This window comes from Candoia aspera, chromosome 4, assembly GCF_035149785.1.
Source record: "Candoia aspera isolate rCanAsp1 chromosome 4, rCanAsp1.hap2, whole genome shotgun sequence".
Taxonomy (NCBI): Eukaryota; Metazoa; Chordata; class Lepidosauria; order Squamata; family Boidae; genus Candoia; species Candoia aspera.
The window spans coordinates 20,276,120-20,298,141 of record NC_086156.1 but is presented as its reverse complement, the minus strand read 5'-3'; positions in this window follow the sequence as shown (position 1 = coordinate 20,298,141).

Genomic DNA, 22,022 nt, shown 5'->3' with positions numbered 1-22,022 from the left:
GTTGTCTTCCATGCCTTCAAACTCAATAAAGTCTATGTCAGATAAAGGTTTTTTTAAGTTTTTCTCATTGTCTTCTAAAAGCTTATCTGGTGAAACCTGTATCCTTTCTGAGATATTAGTTATTAATATTTCAGCCCATGTAAAAAAAACTCTTTAAGGTAAGAAAACGTTATAGATGGCTTAGCCATTTTAACCCCTTTTTGCCAGGTCCTTTGGTCCATTTGCAACCTTCATCAAGCCTCGGTTCCTAATATGGATTTAGTTCCATTTCAGTCATTTCCCACGAGTATATTATTTAATTATATACTTGATTTTCAAACTTGTTTTACAGTCTCCTGGTGAGGAGCTGCGATTCAGAGCACTCATGGGCAATCTCTGGATCTCTCCTTCTCCAGAGAAATTCAAAGGACCAGTCTACTCGGCAGTCTTTCCTTCTGCACAGCGTTCATCATCTCCACTCATTCACAGAGATGTCTTCAGTCAGCCACAACTCACACCGGGAGGGCAGTAGTAGGAGTCCTTTGTAATAGCTACAACTCAAATGTGCAGCCATTAGCAAAAGAGTAGTTAGATCTTTATATGCCAGGGTTGATTCCTATCACCATGTTGATCTCTTTCCTTTATACATTTGAATGAATATTATAAGGCAGGCCATTGTTTCCAGGGTTCAAAGCCAGAACAGATCTCTGTCCTGGCAATTAAAATATATGAAGAAAGTAAATACAACCAAGGCAGATAGTTTTTCCAGAAAAGAACCAATTGTGTGGTAGAAGCTGGAAAATGCTGACAAAGCAGGACAGATTCTAAAACTCAGGGAGACTTGATTCATTTCTCCCCAAGAAAAAGGATTACCACAGAGGAAGATGTACCCACTCTACAAAATCCAGCACTGGTTTTAGTTCTTTTTACAGGTAGTCAATATTTATATGCATTTGTTGGTATGAGTGCATACATGGCAAGTAACTCACTTGTCTTACCCTTCACATGGCTCTCTTACAAATGGATGGCTAAACTCTTAAGATCAGCATATTTATCTACAAATAGAAAAATAAGGAATATTTTTATAAACAACTTTACAATTAAGTGTAAAAGTTCTGAATGCCAAAGTGGTAATGGAAAAGTAGAAATGGGTTTGGTTCAGGGATAAGGGATAAAAAGTTAAATTCTGCTACATTGGGCAACTGAACAATAGTTTGGGGGCATGGGTTTGAAAGGCGCATACATTCTCTTATGGAAGTGGCATGATCAGTTATCAGCCTGCCTGCTAAAGAGTATCGAGAGAATTTCATGATTTTTTTTAAAAAAATGGAGTGCCCTTTTGTGGCTATGTCCATTGCATAATTTGAATATCAGCCTAGCTGTGTTGTGTGAAACCAAATTTTCTCTTCTTCAATAAGAACGGCACAGCAATGTCTGCCGATCATATTAACTGACACGCCAGCTGTTTCAGAAGCTTGAATTTGGTTCATGTCTCTGAATTCAATTCTGGAGCAGTGTATCTTGCAGGACATTTTATTCTCATTCATTCTCTCTCCTCTCTCTTTACCTGAACCCCACACCCCCATGGTATAGTTTGTGTCATATATTCTTCAGCATTCACTACCCCTGAATCATAAAGATCACAGCTGTCATCTGGAGAAGGTACCTTTGCTCTGTGACATATAGTGGCTTGTGTCCTAGTCAGGACTGGGTCTGGTGTTAAAGAGAGTAGACTTGTTTAATTTGTTATCATTGCATCTCTATTGTCAGGCAGAGGAAGGAGATCTCTGCACAAAAAATATCTGCAAACCTGTCTGATCTTTGTTTAGTAACTACCAATGTGCCTATCATACTATTCCCTTTCAGGGTGAGAAATGTTATTCAAAATACTGAAAGAGAGTTAGAAGTATGAACAAAAGAAATAAAAGGCAGGAGTTAAGAGAAAAAGAAAGGAAATATAACTAAATCGAGTTTAGTCTAACCCCATTCCTTGTACCCTCCATATCTTTCTATTCTTGCATAGCATCCTTCTACCATGTTCCTGTACCACTCACATTCAGTGTTTCACATCATCATTGTACCTTTAACTAATTCTCCCAACCTTTCATCATAAACATCCTACTTTTAGATCTAGATTCCTTCCTTTGCCATGTGCTTGCATGAATAGGCTTATGCTTACTTACCAACAATCACCACCCTCATTCATTCTTGGGTCTCCTAATGGTCCAATCATTTTATGTTTTCTTTCATCTCATTCCTACACATTCATATTACCTAACCAAATACCTTTTCCACCCAGTCCTACATATTCAGAATATTGCCAACTTTTTCCCAAAACACACCTCTAGTTCTTTCATTTTCATCATTTACTGGATTGTAACATGCAACTATGAATTCCTACTCTCACACCCACCCACCACAATCTATATAACACTTGTTTATACTTTCAGACATACAGGTTAGCTCTTTCATTATTTGTGGAGTTGAAATCACAGCAATAGTGGGGGGGGGGGGTTGTTTGCATCTCTGCAGTTCTACAAAGCTTGACATCAGGCTGATTTCCCAGCTCCCGGCTCCTATGTCGTAACATGATCAAAAATGCAGCAGGGGAGGAATATCGATATTTTCCCCCTTTGTGTAGATGAGATGATTTTTGTGGCACTGGCAAAACAGTCGCTTGAGATGGAGCACAGATGAAATGCTGCTTTTTTGTATTCTCCTACTGATCAGCTGGAGGCAGCATTGATTGGCTCACACTGTTGTGCCAGAATAACTTGACCAAGTATGAGGAATATATGCTTTGACTGAGCCAAACTGCCATTTGCTCCACTATTCCAAGGTCAGCCTATATTATAAACATCATTCTTTGAAATCTGAGATCAGATTGAACAGAATGAACTTGAAATATTCAAGTTGGGTTCAGGCTATTCATTGGTTTCTCCATTGACATACTTCAATTGACTGTCTAACCTGGTTAATGATTTTGCTGCCACCCATTGCCTTCTTTCACTTCTTACTGTTATATGATATTTCCCAGTATCATCACCATTTTAGTTTAATTCAAGTGTACAGACATGGTTAAAATAAATATGATGCTATACATACATGGTCTCTAGAACAGCCATTCAAAGTATTTTCTGCTCATGAGTCTTTTATCTACATGCAGTCCTGCAATATTCAATGTAATATTGAATTACATTGCTTTTGGGACGCAGTGGCGCTGCGGGTTAAACCACTGAGCTGCTGAGCTTGCCGATCGGAAGGTCAGCGGTTCGAATCCATGTGACGGGGTGAGCTCCCATTGCTAGTCCCAGCTCCTGCCAACCTAGCAGTTCGAAAACATGCAAATGTGAGTAGATTAATAGGTACCACTTCAGCGGGCAGGTAATGGTGTTCCATTTAGTCATGCAGGCCACATGACCACGGAAGTGTCTACGGACAAACGCCGGCTCTTCGGCTTTGAAACAGAGATGAGCACTGCCCCCTAGAGTCGGACACGACTGGACTTAATGTCAAGGGAAACCTTTACCTTTTTAAGGGTTACTTTTAATACAGAAGGAGCCAAGTATATTATTTAACTTCACTAACCTTAATGTGTTTAAACACTGCAAAACAATCAGTTGACAAGGCTGAGGCTGAAAATGTTTTCTACTGTTTGTGTAGTCTTGCCTTTTCTTATGTGTTACTGAAGAATTTGCATCAAATAATTATTTTTTTAGAATAGTTTGCAAATTGAATTTCTAATTATGCTTGCACTATTATCACACTCCTTGCTGATCCCTAATGAAGGCCTGTGTGACTTCTAAATTGTACAATAACAGAAAAAATTTGTTAAAGATTCTAGATGTCTATGCTATATTGCAGTATCTTCTTTATTCAGTCTCTCTGGGTGTTGGAAGAGAGGGATTTGGCACTTGCTATGCTAATTTTTTATTTCCTCTAATGTATTTAAATGCATGCATTTTCTAGATGTTGGTTGTCTCTGCTTCACTGGGAGAGAAAAATCCATCATTCTTGAGCCCATGGCATTTATTTTGTTGGAGTGGGGAAAATACAGCTATAACCCTAAGGATGTAAACATTTGAAGCTGATTTCTTTCACTTCCCTCAATACAATTGTTTTAATTGATCACAGCAACAAGAAATCAAAGAGGTCAGCAATCACAAAGTTTGGTAGAGTGTATGGTCAAAGGGAGGAAACAGTAGTAAGCATTTCCATTATTGAAAACCTATAGAAAGACACACACATATACACGGAGAACTCTGTGGGCCATGCTTAAGTCAATCAAATATCTGATCAGGGTATCATAATTTAAAGCAGCCTTCCCTTACTTGCCACATTTCGGATGTGTTGGACTGCAGTACCCAGAATTTCCAACTCCTGGCCATGCTGGCTAGGAAATATGAAAGCTACAGCCCCAATACAACTGGAGGATGCCGAACAGGGAATGGATGATTTTAAGATATGACAATAGAGATAATTCCAGTATAGCTATTAAGAGAGTAATTGCTTCCAAGATTCCAAAGATGACAGTACACAAGATCTAATTTGGAGTAAGCAACTCTGTCTGAACCAGCCATGGCATCTAGAAATGCTGTCAAGCTGAAAAGTATTCAAACATGGAGGTGTGAGCCCAAGAGAAGAAAGAAGCAAGATGCATGAAGGAGTACTACAAGGGCCTTAACTGTTTTTTGCCTGTGTGTGTATTTTTATGCTGGGGCAAAGCATCAGTGAAACAAGAGGACAGAAGGGGCCCCAGATTTGCACAGAATCTACATAAATTACTTTAGATGTTTATCTTCTCCTGAAGGAGAAGATCTGTTACAGAAAAATGACAAACCTTGTAGTGCTTAAAAATTAACAGATTGCTTATCATGTAATTTTTGGGGATTACTGTCTACTATTTCAAAAGACATTTCACTAGAGCATAGAAGACTATCATCAGGCAGTTCAAGTGGCTGATTGCTAAGTCTGTATCCATGGTCACATCAGTGGAGGCAATTTCAGGGCCTATAGCCCATGGTTCTTAGTCTTTAAAATTAGACTTGAAGCTTATCACAAAATGGACATTTTCATATATGACACTTTACTTCCTAAGTCTACAACTTGCAGGATTCTGTTACAAGAGCCAATCACAGTAAAAGTAGTTTCAGCCTTCCTGTGGAGTTGATTTCTTGATCTGGTCTACCTAATGGGTCTGACATCAGTCTTGTAAGTCTGGTTATGCTGTCCCTCATCTTCCCAATTAAAGTTTAGTGAATTAGTGATGTGTCTGTCTGAGCCACTTCCAAATGTTATTTGGAAATTCTGGACTTAAAATATGTTTTACCCCTTGTCGCCTTGGCAACTGAGCTTGCATATCTCCATCAAAGACATCTTCCTTACTCTCTACAATATGTTAATAGGCATGTACTGTATATCATTTTATGAGAACAGATCCTGTGATCATATGCATCCCTATTAGCTAAGCAGACAAAATAATCCTCCATTCCTTATTGGCACAAAGCAAATTTATTTATTTATTTGTTTGTTTGTTCAAATTTTGCCACCACCCATCTCCCCCGAGAAGAGGGAATCTGGGCGGTTTACAATAAAGCTAACAAGTTAAAAACAATAGCCATAAATAGTATATAAAATATAAATACTCATTTAGTACCAGCATTAGCACAATTAGTGTGCTACAGCAAGGTAGAATTTTTATTTAGCCTAGATGTCATAATTTCTGGGCATCAAGCATTCTAGAACATATGGGCAATCTTCTTCCTTTGAAAATGTCAAGGTTTCTTCACATTATAAACATACACCCTGGCATAATTTTAGTTTGAAAATTGTAGGTTAAACTTTTGGAAGCAGGACTCAGGTAGCAGTATTAATACTTTAGATCAGCTTGCCAGTCAGGTTTTTAAACTACCTGACTTACTGCAAAAGATATTTGGATTACCTAACATTGCAAAATGACAGGATATTCAATTTAAACTTCTCTAGATTTCACACTTTCTGCCAGATGCATCAGCAGCATCTAAAACTTCAAGATTACTATCAGCATCAGACAAGTTTTGAATTATTTTAAATCTGCAATATGTTTTGTAAATGATTAAAGAATATCACTCAAGTGAATATTTCACTTCATTTACTGTATATACTCCCTGATAAGCTGAGAATTTTAGGTTCCAAAATACACCCAAAAAGTTGGGTTCAGCTTATCTGCAGACTGGAGCTCAAATTTTGTAAAGCCCATCATGGCCTTAAAATGTAGCTTTATAAATGATGGCATAGCAGTTTGCAGTTCCCCACCTGTTGCTGCAGTTAAAAATTTGAGGGTTGTGTGGGTGACGCATTTTTCATGATATTTTGGTTGAATTTTCAAGTGTCAGCTTATCTATAGATGGTCTTATCCACAACTATATACAGTAACAGCTGTATTAAGGACTCGAAAGATTGTCATTTCTTTGTAGTATTTCCACTTGCGCTTTTTTTATTTATTTTGTTTACAATGGGACCACCCAGAAATGTTGGCAGGATGCAACACTTCCATCAAAAGATAAAAGCTACTTTTATTATAAGGTTACAGTAACAGAATTTTGCAGGTCTGGATGCCCTCCCCCCGTCCCTTTATCCTTCTGAGAACTAGAAGGGGACGCGGTGGCACAACGGCTTAATGATGCTGGAGTTTGCCGGCCAGAAATGGTCGACACTCCAACAGTTCAAGCCCAGCTCCATGTGACAGAAGTGAGCTCCCATCATTTCGTCCCTAGCTCCTGCCCACCTAGCAGTTCGAAAGCATACCATCTGCGAGTAGATAAATAGGTACACCCATTTTGGTGGGAGGAAATGCTGGCAGTGCTCTGCGTGGGAAGCAGGAACTGGCGCTGGATCTGCCTGGACACAAATGGCGGAGGATGGGCAGAGAAAAAGCCCCAGATGAGCCAACTTCCCTAGGAACGCTGCTGGCCAGCTGGTGCGAAGCTAGCTCACCCCTTGTACTGCACCAGCGCAATAAAGAACTAGCAGGTGCCAGCGCCAGAACATCTACTGTGTGTAAAAACATTGTAGATTCCCTGGCACTGTATGCCATACACTAAATAAATAAATATGAGAACTAGGGAGACATTTACTCAGGTTACAGTTCTGCCCTGGGCTCAGATTTCTTTTATCTGACCATTGTCTTGGTAGCAGCTGTTCCTCCTGTTCCTCAAGGTTATTCCTTCTTCCCTTTACATGCACCATCAAGATGGAAGGTCCATACCTTTCATAAGTGCATGCAACAGCATATGACACACATTAAAAAGAGGTGGAACTTGCATCATATCAGCACATTGTCACCCCTCCACACACCTCTAGAACCACCATCCCCATCCTCCAATTTTACCTAAACTTATGTATAGCAATATAGATGCTACAATTGTTAGAATGACCTTAAAAATCCTGATGCTTTTCATCTGTTCCCCAAAGCCAAATTAAAGTTCTGCTGGTTGACTGAATGAAAATACTTAACATTGCCTTGCATTAGCAAATGGAAACATCTTTACGTGGATTGTTTTAGTATGATAAACCTTAATGAAGTAAGAAAACGATTTTCTTCCAAGTGAGTCTGCATGCAGAATAGTTTGCTAATGCTGAACAGCAGGTTGACCAAGAATAAAAGGTTTGCACAATATATGTCAATGAATAAATGAAAACACATGGATATATGTATTTTCAATAAGTGATTGAAAGACTGAATATAGTACCAATACATTGTTTTCTGTGTTCCTTTGTGGCGTGTTGATTTCTCTCTTTCACTAGCAGTGGGGTAGGTTTAAAGAAGGGTACTGCATTAAAGAGTAGACTCTTATCCAGATTGACAGTCTATAGTGTTTTGCTTTCTGATGTTCATTCCTTCATCTGTGACCTTTTTCATCATCCTGCCCATCCTCCACTTGATATGCTAGAGGAAACAGCAGGACTGATAGTTACAAAAAACATTCAATAAGCTAGCAGCTGCAAATGGAGAATGGAAAACGTGACAGTAGATCTGACAAGCATCTACCTTTCATCTCTCCAAAAGAAGGAGCCAGAATGTGATGGATACATTATACAACACTTGGCATAATTTCAAAGGGCCTCTGTAAGCAATCAATCCAGTGCTTTAGTAGGAGCAATCTGTTGGTTGCCTGGCCTCAAGCTAGGTGGGAGAAAAAGAGGAGAGGAGAAAGAGAGAAAGAGAAAATAAACAAGAGGAAAAAAGAGGCATAATTAACAAATGGAATGAGTAGTCCCACCCAACTTGGGTTCTGGCCTTACCCACAGCTTGTCTCCATCTCATTCTCCAGATGGCATGGAACCTCAACAAATTATTCCAGAAGTAAAATAGTTATTCTGCTGTTAGCAGCCACCCATCTGTTTTTTCAAGCTGTCAGTTCTGGTGCCCTGCAATATCAATATGGTACCAATTTCTTTCCAAAACTTCAAAAGCAACCCAATCAATCAATACATGCACTGAAACCATCTCGTTCCAGAAAAAAAGAGGGAAAGTAATAGACTTGACAGACAACATTAGTGTCTCTCAGAAACAGAAATAGCAATGCTTCTGGCTTCTTCCAGAATTTTATCTGGAATACAAAATACAAAATAAAAATAAACACCATGAGACCATGGTCTCCCTTCATAAATATCTACCTGTCAGGACTCTGCCTGGGTTTGGGAGCTGGGTAAGGTTAGGCCTACTTAGTCCTATAGTGGGAGACCTATAGGAATACCACGGCCATAGGGTAGACTGGGAAATTGAAAAAAAATCCAAGAAAAGCTGGCTATTTGGACGATGCACTATTTGGAGAATAGCAGGCATGCCCCATCCTTGTGATGCTCTGGAAAGCCTTCAGAAAGCCTCAGAAGCTTTCTGAAGACTTTCCGAAGCATTGTGAGAATGGGGCGCACTATTTGGAGAATGGCAGGCATGCCCCATTCTTGTGATGTTCTGAAAAGCCTCCAGAAGTCCAGCCCAGCCCAGCCCAGCAGCACAATGAAATAATTTTAACTAAGAAATTCTATGAGTTTATCCTTCCCTTAAAAAAATATTACTATCTTATCAATCTGCTTAAAATAACTGAAAGATTTTTCAAAGGAGGTATTCAAAAGAATATCTCTATGTACCTCCAAGTATGTACATCAGTCTTGAATAAATACTCATTTTTACAACATTTATCTTTCTCCATAAACACAATAAGCATATATTTATGTGGATTTTTATTTTTTTTTCAAAAATGATATATTTGCATTCACAAATGTGTGTGTGTGTGTGTGTGTATATATATATATGAATTTTTGTTATAATAATAAAATCTAATACAAACCAAACTTCAAAAAAAGAAAAGGGAATAGAAAGAAGGAGTAAAAGTTCAAGAAAAAAAGAGAAAAGAAAGAGAAAAGTAGAAATATAATTAAAAATGAGAAAAGAAATATAAAAAAGTGACTTCCAACCTTCAACACAACAAGTATAAATAAATTTAGTGACTTTTCACCCCCTCTAAGGTTGGAATCATTTATCTCTTCATCCCATCTCTTATCTATAAACGAATCCATAAAACAGCATCCTTTCAGTCCTGGGGTCAGCAAAAAGTCCATAAAGGGTTGCCATATCTTGTCTTAATCTTGATCAAATAAACCAACTTTATACTCCTTCCTTTTACTTCAAACAGTCTTAATCTTTAGTTCATTCAAATATTGTCATAGGATTTGATTTCTCTTCATTTCTTCTCTGTCCCATTTCATAGAGTTCTTCAAGACTTTAATAAGCCTCTTTTGTAAATTCAGTAGGAAAAATTTATCCAGGTCACTCTTTTGGTTTGTCATTTGTATTTCCCTTTTAAATTTTAAAACCTCAACCAGTTTCTTTTGTAGATCCAGTGAAATATCCTTTTCTAAGTCATTATCTTGGCCTGTCAGTTGTAAATCCACTTTCGATACCATCTCTAGCCTGTCAGCTAAAATTTATTCTACATCTATCATTTTTTCAGTAAATCCTTTGGTCATAGTCTATCTATAGAAGCAGACATCTTTACTAATATTGTTGATATTGTGACTATTTTCTGATTCCATTCTTCAGAAGTCTCTTTCAGTATTTTCATTGCTGGAGCATTTTGTAACGTTTTACAGGCTTGGAAATCTTTCCCTTAAAACTTTAGTTTCCTCTAGTGTCCAGTTTTTGAAATTATGAAATTACTTATCTTTGTTTTGTCTTGTAAACAACAAAACAGAATCTATTTCCCATGAGAAGCTGTTTGTTCATTATAATTAGTTCCAAAGTCTTATTGTAAAAATTTCAATATTCCAATTTTATCTGGACCTTTAGTTCATTTATAACTTTCTAAGATCAAAATCTTATTTAGCTTTTTGGTGTCTAAGATCAAAATCTTATTTTAGCTTTTTCTTTAAATTCTTAAGCTGATGATTAAATTTTTCTTTCATTCAGGGTTGAAGGCAGACTTATCCAGCATTTTCAAACTTGTCATGCTAAAGATCTCTAATACCTTTAAAATGGTTAATAGGCAATTTCCATAACTGATTAGAAAGTGAGGTTTGTAAACTCAGTGTCCTTTAAAAGTCTTCGCTTCAGTTGCGAGCAAGATAGCTAATCCCTTTGTCTCCCAGTGCTCAAACCCACAGAAAACCACTGTCCTGCAGTCTCCTCATGAGGAGCAGCCATCTGGAGCACATGTGGCTGATTTCCCATCCTCTCCTTATCCAGAGAGGTTTCAAGGAATGCTAATTTCAGTTGGTCCATGTTTCAGCAATGAATTTGTTAAATAATCTTCTTAAAACAATTTAACTTCAACTTTTCTCTATCATTCAGGGGAAATCTGGAACTGCCAAAGTTTTTCAACATCTCTGAAAAAAAGGTTGCTAATGGAATATTGAATTTATTTTGAAAAAATGTGAATAATAAAATTATGCATGCAATAGCATGCCAATTAAAAATGCTTAATTATATGCCTGCTAAGGTTGTTCTCTATTCTGGCTATTCTGCTGCCCTGAATCAATGAACAGTTACTATTCATATAAAGTTTCATCAATCCACTATTTCAAAGGTCTTACTAAATAGACAGTATGCATCTGCCCCCTTGTGTCATTTTTATGCAATTACTTTTCTATGTTTGGATAACGTTTTATGTCTTACTGAATTTTTAATTGTCATTCCAGGATAGTTTTATGCTGTTGCATTTATATTTTTAACGTTTCTGTTGTTGTTTTAACCGTGGTGAGCTGCCCAAAGTCACACCTGTGAGATGGGCAGCTATACAAATTAAATAAATAAATAAAGGACATTTTCATAATGTGATACCGTGTAAGAGAGAATGAAGAAAAAGAAATATAGTTTCTTTTCCCCCTAAATATCTTACATTCAGTATCACCATATGTTGTAATGCCTGAAACAGGATTTATGTGGGAGAAATAACTATAGGAGTACAACCCAACACAAAAATGCATATAAAATGCCAAAGTTAATATAAGGAGATGGGTTCAATCCCTATTTGGCAATGAAAAACACGAGCTGGCTTTCAACATAATAAACCACATTCTGTTGGATTTGTACAATATGCTACATTCCAGTTTACAAACCAAAATAGCTGGTTCTGCAACATGCTAAGCAGAAAACAGACAACCTTGTTACTGCTTAGTACAGTGTGAAAGCAGTCACTGGATAATGTCAGGGCCCTGGAGTTTCTCTCTGATACCCTTTATGGCTATATGAATATAATGATTTCCACATATGTTGTTCTAAAAGGACAAGGCACATTTAGGTTAAATTAGAATGATAGGACCAACTCTGAGGACATGGAATTTTATATGCAAATCTTTTGCTCATGAAAAAGGAAGGTGCTGTGATTGCCCTCAATCTGACAACTTTATAAAAAGTTTATGAAAGTTCATAAAGTTTCATTTGAGTCACATTCAACCTCTGTAACTTTGTGGACACATTACTGTAGTTTTCGGGGTGGCAAAAGGAAGTGGTTTACTGTTGTATTCCCTTGTGTTGTTGTTGTTTCCTTCCCAAATTAGCTTACAGCCTTGGGATTTCCTAGTGGTGTTCCATCCAAATGCTTAATGGTGTCCCATGCTGGCTGGGGAGTTCTGGGAGTTGAAGTCCACACATCTTAAAGTTGCCAAGATTGAAAAACACTGATCTAGATGCTGAAACCTGAGGAAGGAAGGAAGGAAGGAAGGAAGGAAGGAAGGAAGGAAGGAAGGAAGGAAGGAAGGAAGGAAGGAAGGAAGGAAGGAAGGAAATACATCTGGGGTTTACATTCTACATGCATGTCCTGTTTCTGTCTGATTTGCATTGTTGCCCTGGCCCCTGTAGCCCCCGTCTCCCTCAACTTTAAGTGTGGCCCCTGAGAATTGCCTCCCCATGGTTTTACATGATAGTTTTAAAATATTTTTCTGATCGCAATATTTTTTTAAAAAGTAAGAGTTATATTCAACATCCATGAAGTTTTCTGGAATGTTATTCAACATCCATGCAGTTTTATGGCATTCTTTCAGGATGTTTTCAAATTTCCCAGTCTAGCCTGTATGCTGGGATGTTCAGCAGTCTCCCAAGTTCTAACTAGATCTGACCCTGCATAGCTTTTGGAGAGCAGCTTTATTAGCAACCGTCATGAACAACAAGGCTACCAATGGCTGCTCTTTATGCTACATACAATTTCCAGTTTTGGAGGCAGTTGCTGAATAACATGCCTGTGAGTTATTGCATTCCATTCCTAACTACGTTTAGCCAACTGGGTGAACAGAACACTGCAGTTGATATGCTTCAGCAAACCCTTCTTCCATTCTTTTAAGCATTTTACAGTGGGACAAATGCTATCACGCATGCAGATTTACCTAACATGTGGAGAGTACTGCACAGGTAGGTAAACAGTAGTTTTTTGTGGTTGGGGCTTTTCAACTTTCAGCTGAACAGAGCTTTCAAAAATATATATATTTTCCATATTCATATCTTGGCTGGCTGGCTGGCTGGCTGGCTGGCTGGCTGGCTTGCTTGCTTGCTGAATTGTTGCATTGAGTTTTGGACCATTAATACCTCCCAAAGTCGCTAATATTAAAGACAAACAGGATTGGTCAACAGTAGAAATACAGAGAAGGAAGTTCAGTTCTTCAAGGCACGAAGCAAGATATGAGCAAGAAAGTACCTTAAAAGTCATTGAAGCTAACTTCCTGCTACCCCCCATTAAGCTATCCTCCAGAGGTCACCATCCCAGACATGTTTGAGAATCTGCAGCAAGGTGGAACCCACCCCTTTATAGGCAGACTTTCTCCTACTACTGGGAAATTCTTCCTAACATTAAGCCTGGATCACCTTTTTAATTTCAACCAATGTCCTACCCTCCACAGAACAGGCCTAATTGCCTTTCCTGTAGCAGCCTTTTAGCATATGCTGTGTATGCATATCATCCATAGAGCAAGACAAATAAATCTTTGCCAGAGAATAGCAAGGGAACAATTCAACTTTTCTCCAACACCAGAGTCAACCTTGGAAAAAAAAGATTTTGAGAACTGTAATGATATTGTGTTCACTTTAATTCCATAATTAGTTAGGCATTTCCTCCCTCCCTCCCTCCCTCCCTCCCTTCCTCAATCATAAATGGATTTGAATTCAGCATCAACATATACTGAGAAGTCTTGAGTAGGAGAGACCTGGAAGGAAGATGTTCATTTGAGATCTTCCTCTACTACTTCCTTCTCATGGCAATTTTTCTCCCAACGTTTTTCACCCATTAAAGTCAAATGCTTCAAAAGGTGCATGTTTGTTTCATGCACAGATGTGTGCATAGAAGTGATGACAATCTTCACAATCAACAGTTCTATCACATACATTTACAGCTGTGCCTAAAATTCTCCTTGGTTTGACTTTACTGAACATTTTAAAAACTGGCCAATTTTACTCCCCAATAATATGTTCTGTTTTATTTGGTTGGGGTCCATATAGCATATAGCCTCTGATTTTTCTTCTTTTCTGTACCACTCTTCTGAATCCTTTGTTTGGGAGAATAATGTCTTCTAGAAGCCAGATAATACAAGCACTTTCCTTTAATTTTCTTCTTTGTCTGTCTCATATTAAAAAACCAGACTCAATTTAAACCATCAGGGCTTCCCCCCCCCCCTTTCTGCAACTGACATTTCAGTTCCCTCTGGAATTAATTTTGAATCCTTTGCCATTAAGTCATGAACAAGATTAGCATTCAAATTTGGGCTTTTAAATGTTAAAATGTTTGAATAACATTGAATGGGTTTTTCTTCTTTCCTATGTACTTGCATGTGAATTGGAGCAGAAATACTGGTTCTAAGTCAGATAAATGAAATTATCCCAAAAGATATTTAGAAAAAGTTTCAGCCGAATGAGAAAGATGGAAAGTCTTTTTTTCCCCAACTAATTCTATTAGATTATTTTCCTTATTCTGATTATTATTCCTTCATATGGGAAAAAGAAAAATTTCAACAGACACTGACCATAAATAACATATAAGGGAGAGAGGTAATGAAAACTGAGCACTTTGACTCTTGGCGAGTCATTAAAAAGAGTAACATTGCGAAGTACTTATAATAATTAGTTTGGTTTTATAATTTTTAATGCTTCTCCTGAATCCAGTGTCATAAATAGCTACTATGCAATAGTATAATATTCATGCTCCAGTTTTTCCTAACATAACTTGTTTTTAAAGTCATTCCACATGCTTTTACCACATGAAAAAAGCTGATCTATATTATATTCTGAATCCTTTTGGCAAAATGACTTTCTTAGAAAACTGTTGCTCTTCATTTGGAATTCTAGATATCAGGAAGGAATTTTTTCCTGTGAGAAGTCCCCAGTTTGGCTCATGTATAATGCTAAGCCTTGATGTAGTTTGTTTATGACTTAGTCTAAAGTGCAAAGCCATCTGCTAGCATTAGGCTAAGTCATAAACCAACCACATCAAGGCTTAGCATTATACATGAGCCAAACTGGGGACTTCTCACAGAAAAACTTCCTTTCCAAACAGACTACTATGGTTGTTTAATAACCAGGTTTAAAAGAATCCTGGATTTGGGTTAGCATTACTTGTGAACATAGCCTCCATGAAAGGTAGTAAAATAAAATGAAAGATAGTATGAGAAGACTTTTAGTAGAGTTTGTTATAAGGGTTTTAACCACTTCATCATCTTCCTTCCTCCCATAGCCTCTGTGTTGCCTTTTTCTTCTGCATCATCATATCATATTATTTTAATACAGATAATATGGGAGGAGGAGGAGGAGGGGAGGAATAATAATAATAGTAATAATAATACCAAGGAGCTTTTCCTGTGCTGTTGAATATATTTTACCTGTGCACAGAAAAACCTTTTTATGTAAGTGTGTAGAACTTCTGGAACACACACACACACAGAGATGTCGACAAATGCTATTAGTGTGAATGACCTTTAGTAATGACCTTAAGCTCAATCATGAACAAAATCAACTTTGCAGTCAAGGAGATGTGTGAGTGCATAATAATATACTTAGGGAGGAAAAGTTACAAATGAAACTGGGTGATCTCTTGTGGCTAACAGAAAGAACAGACTTTTAATCTGACAAATGAAACAAAAACTCTTTCACAGGAAGGCAACTCTCAAGGATACTTTTGCCTATGTGGACATTTACTGCAAACACCCTGAGGCTTTAGAAATGCCAAAGGAGAAGATTGCAAAGCCTATTATGCAAACACCTGCCACCAAAATACCTCTCAAAACACCACACAAAATAAATCTGGAAATATTTGTTCTGTAGTGGAAGGGCCAAAGAATTTCAGCTTAGTAACATCAGTAACAAATTTAAGCTATGTTTCCCACTATAGTGGTTTCTGAGCATGTCTGGGCCTTTCTTTTTACAATGAAGTATAGAAAGACAACATTTCAATGTCATTCAAAAGTTCACAAGATAGGAGAAATAGACAAAATTCTTCCTTGCTCTATAGTAGAGGTTACACTCTTATTACCAGTAGCATCTAATCCAATACAAAAAACTAACAGCTCTTCCTGTAAAAACAGTGGGTATTACATCAGATCTTGCTAAGACTGATCATTTGTCTAACAGATGTGATGGCCACAAGAAAAGAAAGTTGGTAAGAAAGCATCTGAAAAAAAGCAATGACTAACGGTTTAGATCGCATTTAAATCAATTTAGAAAGAAGAGGGAAATAACTGTATGCTTCCATATGTTTGATGAAAAGAGTTGTTTATCCTTCAAGCATCTTTTTTGTTAATGGAGGAGAAAAAGCAGCCACAAAAAATCCTTCTATAGAATTATGATAATCTGAAATTACAATGAAGTTTTATAGAAATCTGACTTGGATGGATGTCTGAGGTTTCTGCGGAAAAAGCAGCTCTACTGAGTGCTACTAATCTTCCAGAATTTGAGATTGTGGAAATTCTGTTCCATACTGCCAGGTCCAGAATCTAGGAATCGCATAATTTGTCCTTCAGCCACAAACCACAGACATCGAAATTAGGGTTGTCTTTCTAAACACTAGTATTATGAATCCATCGGCTCCTGCAGTCTTGGCATAATAAACATATAGAATGGGAGTTCTTGTTCTGCCACATTAAGAGTCATGAGCGGTAATTTGTAATATAGTATTGGCCATGCATTCACCTACTGTAACAACTTTTCCTAGTACATCAGTAGGATCCTTAGCTGTACTGTTGCTGCAAGTTCTCAAGTCCTTCTTTGCACAAGTGGCAATGTTGGGGTCATACCAAGAATGGGAGGGGGGTGCAAGTTGCCCAATTCTGTTCTATGTCATGGAATCCATTAGTTCTGAAATGTTTTTGATTGATATAATTCATACATAGTAGAGGCTTTAATACTTTATTTCTGTGCCATTGTATGTTAACTGCAAATATTTGACCTGAACCAAACAGATACTAGGTTGCATAGGCTGAAACTGCAGGTAGCAAAATGTTGCTTTATTCACAGTGAAGCGGGGAAAATAGAATTAAAGCATTTCAAGTAAAATATACTTTAATTGTTGATGTTATCTTTTTGCATAACAAAAGCCAAATTCTGTAAATATATCATCGGATCCACTGAGAGTTCTCTGTCCATCACGTATCAATGATTCTTTCGTAATTTCGTATTACCAAACAACATACAGTTCTGAAAAATAACTAGGAACATACATTTGAAGGAACAGCACATCTTACTACAGCAGTAATTTATTTTTTGATTTTTATAAATTTCAAAAACAGTAGATGTGCTTCATACCATGCTATTCAAATACAATCAATAAAAATTTAGTTCTGGTGTTTTCATCAATTTATACTTTGCAATGTTTAAGTACATAGATTTCCAGTGATACAGCAGATAACTTAATGATTGCTTCAAAATAACATGTTTTCAGTTTCAGTGTAAATGCATCATACATACAATACGTATTTTCTATATATTGGATTAAGAAAACGCATATGAACTTCCTCTGAGTGTCCTGTGATTATGCAGGCAGTCCCAGAAGGAAAAATTAACTCCAAATATTCATCAAGAAGGATGCAGATTTGACGTTCCTACAAGGTTGATGTTTGACTCCAGGGAAAGGATGTGTGTGTTTGAGACTCAGATACAGAAAGTTTTGCTTCTGTTTTTTCCTATTAAAATTATTTCAGAATTTGATCACCTTCATTGTAAATGAATCTTTCATGATACGTTTGCTTAACTAAAAGGGAGACCAGAAACTTAATTGAAAAAGTCCTCAATGATTTAGGAGGACCTATTGGAACAGAAATACCAACATTTTTAAAAAATGGCTTTTGGGGAAGATCTGGGAACCCAATCCTGTGGATTGGAGGTGCCCCCTAAACAAGTGGGTGGTCTGTAAGACACACAGTTAAATAAACATGCAGATGAGGACTGGGGAGGAGAAGATCCTTCCTTTTGCTTTTATAGCAGCTAGTTGGGGGAAAAAACCCTAGATTTTTTAATGGTTGGCTGGCAAACCAACCACTGGAATATTACCAAAAATTTGGAGAAGAGGCAGAAAGAGAGTTTGAAGCAGATTTCAGCCTGAATTTTGGAGAGAGGTAGGAAGACAGAGACAGAAACCTGAGAATTATTAGTCAGTTTTGTTATTGAAAGCTGAACTATCACAGTTGCTCTATTGGGATTTGATTCAATATTAATCATTATGCAACCTGCTCCAACTTGCTTCTTTCCTTTATGCTCAACTCTTTGTACATGGGTAGATACCAAATATTTTCTCTTCCCTCTGCCACCTATCCAATAAAAATAAAGCCCTGCAGCAGGGAGCAACATGGCAGAATATAAAAGTGTATTCTATTGCAGTGGGTCAACCTCCCCATGCAGTGGTAAAAAGAACAGTGGAAGCAAGGGTGGAAGCATGTGATCATCTCTGCAGATCTTTGCACATTGTTTATCAAATTTCAGGGGACAGACAGTGTAAATGCCTTCAGCTGAGCCTACTTAGAACATTGCCTTAACTGGACTGCAGTTGAGAGGGGTTTACAGCTAACTTGGGTAAATATGCCTCCAATGTCTCTGAAGGCCTTATGCTCATTCCACAAAGATCTTCAGAGGAGCTAAAAAAGGGGGTGATGGAACTAGGCTTGCATCAACACCTGTCATGACAACACCCCACTCCACGTCACACTTTCAACTCAAGGATATATGGGCTGAACCGCAGAAGCAATAATGGATTTGTATTACAAGCATTGCCCTTGATGACGGTAGCAAGCCAGGGTCTGTTCTACATCCTTTTAACCACAGGTCCAAGGACCAGGTATGGAGCCTTGGAAATCACATCTGCCATCAAAAACTGTTATAAAAGAGCATAAAAGACAACATAAAAGAGATTTCTATGGGATAAAAAGGAATTATTTATATATATATCCCTTACAGGGAGAAGTGGAAATGAAATGCAGGTGCAGCAAAAAAAAAAAAGCCACTAGCAAGTGAAACAAGTTCAACATACTCCTTTATAATATGATTTTCAGAAATGTTGATAAAATATTTAAGTTCTTCACAATTTGTAACTGACAATAGTCTGTTTGCTAGCAGGACTGTGCCTAGGGTTAGGGTTAGGGTTAGGGTTAGGGTTGGGGTTAACCCTAACCCTAACCCCAACCCTAACCCTAGAAGATATGAAAAGTTCTATATCACCAACTGGTTTTAATACACTAAATACTGAAGTAGTTGGTTAAATGCTAACTAACATTTATCCAGTAGTTTGGAGTTAAATATTGTTCAAAACACATAAAATGCAGTGAAATTACTGTTTCACCTTGTTATTACCAGTACTTATTCCTGGAATTACTTTAAAATGAAAAGCACGTAGTAATTATCCTTTCATGGAAAATATTTCAAGGTATTTTAATTGAGATAGTCCCAAGTCACATAAGCTCTGACTTGTAGAAATCTGATGGTATGGAAAGGGGGAAAGAACGACAGCTTCCATTTTGCAAATCTGAAAATGGCAGGCACCATATTTGTACATGTGAAAAATTGTCGCTTCTATTACCATCTTACATATGAGTTCCTGGACTGAAACCCTAGTGTGACCTGGGGATTGCCTGTATGCCTTTCATTCTCAAGAAGGTATCAAAAATGTTTTTCATTTATCTAGACCAGTGTTTCTCAACTTGGGCCACTATAAGACGTGCTGGTTGGGGAATTCTGGGAGTTGATGTCCACACATCTTAAAGCGGCCAAGGTTGAGAAACACTGGTCTAGCCTTATAAATATTTACGGTGGGATTCTAAAGGCTACTTCAGATATTACAGAAAGATACAATTGTCACTGAAAGCAACTTTGGCATGGCAACACTCTGGATGAGTACTGAAAGTACCAAAAGCAATTCATACAAGCATTGCCAAGGGATCACTAGATTTCTACTTAATGACTGATCAAAAAAGGATGAGCCCATATTCCACGCATCACACTAAGCCCTATTACAGTGTGTTTAGATTTTGTAAAGCAAGTTGTGCAAACTCAGCCACTATGGTTTATAAAGAACAGGTTTTGACTTAATATGTGTGAATCCAGTCAGCTTTGGCTTCTTCAACAAACCATGGATAAAAAATACCTTCGCATGTTTTTGTTGGGAATTAGTTAATTGATGCTATAGAATTCTAATAGGTAAGGGAGCAATTTTTGGTGGCAACTACATTGCCTACATGATGCATGAAGCAACCCTGTGTACATGTAGCACTAATATGAAAAGTGCTCTGCTAACATTTATTCAAATATGTTCATAGTTGGTCAATATTCTTGGAGAAATACACTTATATTTTAAACTGAAACAGGTAAAGTGGCATTGAATGACCTTGCCAGGTTTAAAAAGGTTTTGCTTAAGATGCTCTTATCCATGCCGCTTCATCTCTTTCTCTGCTTCTCTCTGTCCCTCATGCACACATTGTACATTTCCGCTTGCTTTCTTTACATAAAAAATAAATAAAACAAGTACCACTTCCTAAGTGCCACTTTTTTATAAGCCTCCCCTTTTTCCCCCTCCATCCCATCTTCTGGGTGGGTAGGCGGCAACAACAGCAACAATAGCACAAGATCCATCCATCCTTCCTCCCTCCCTCCCTCCTTTCTTTCCATAGAACTCCCAAATTCAGCACTATGAAAGTGACATGCAGGGTATCTTGGGGCTGCTTAGGTTGCAGAGAACATGGACTTGGTAACCACTGTTGGCGTTTTCCCCTTGCAATTCAGTATCATGATTAATAATATTGCTGCATGGACAAATCAAAGCTGTGAAAACTGTTCCTTTCAGTCATTTGGAAACTACTTCACGAATGGCAAAGAAATGAGCAGTTTTAGTAGCAATGGATATTATTTGAAGGTGGGAGAGTGAAGGGACTGAATACAGGTTTCTCTGTTTCTCCATTAACAGCAGAAAGAAAACTTCAGATCTGTGAAATCAGTATTTATAGCAACATATGCATTCAAAATACTTGATGGATTGGTTATTAACCTGCTTCTTAAACATATATACAGCATATTACTTTTCATGTACTGTTACCTTGTAATGGGACTTGCACATCCCAATGATGCTATGAGCTATCCCATGGGAGGGCAGACTCCCATAAGGGTCACCCATGATTGGCAGGCCATAGACGAGGCATCGGTCAGTCTCAATATGACCCACTGCAGAAGCAAACAGCAACCCACTCCAGTATTCTGTCAAAAAAACCCAAATGAACATCCACAATCTGGACAATGTTAATGAGTAGCACTGGTGCTTACAATGTGTGCTTACACATTACACTGGTGCTTATACATTAAAGCTGAAAAAATGTCCAACTGCTGATGTAGCCAGAAGCAAAAGGAAAGGTTGATGCTGTGAAGATATGCTTACCGTTGATACAGCTAATGTCAGAACCATGAACCAAAACAAATCTGATGTTGTCAGAGCAGAAATTTCAAGAACATTGAGAATCGGTGAACTGAAATTGACTGCATTTTATATCAGAGGACCATCAAATTGACTGCACTTTATATCAGAGGACTGTGGACAAGAAAATCATAGAAGAAATGTAGTAGTCAACATTATTAACAAAAGAGGTGAAAATCAGGCTCAGATACAACTCCAAAAATGATAGAATAGTCTCAGTTTGAATCCAAGCAAGCCAATCAGTATTACTGTAATCCAAATCTATCCCCCAAACGCAGAAGTTGAACAGTACAATGGAAACTTGCTACACTTTGCTAACAAGTACAAAGTACAATGCAATTCCCAAAAATGATGAAATATTAATTATGAGAGACTTGAATGCTAACTTGGGAAGTAAAACAGCAGCTAGTATAATGCAAAAAATTAGCTTGGTATACATAATGAGGCAGGAGATTAATAAGAGTTTTGCATGAAAATTCCATGTCCACAGCAAATACTTCCTTCCAACAACCTAAAGGATGTGGACATCTCCAGATGGACCACACCAAAATCAAGCTGACCGAAGTAAAGACAGAGAAACTGCAGACAGTCAGCTGACTGGAGCTCAGATCATGAACTCCTTCTTGCAAAATTACCACTTAA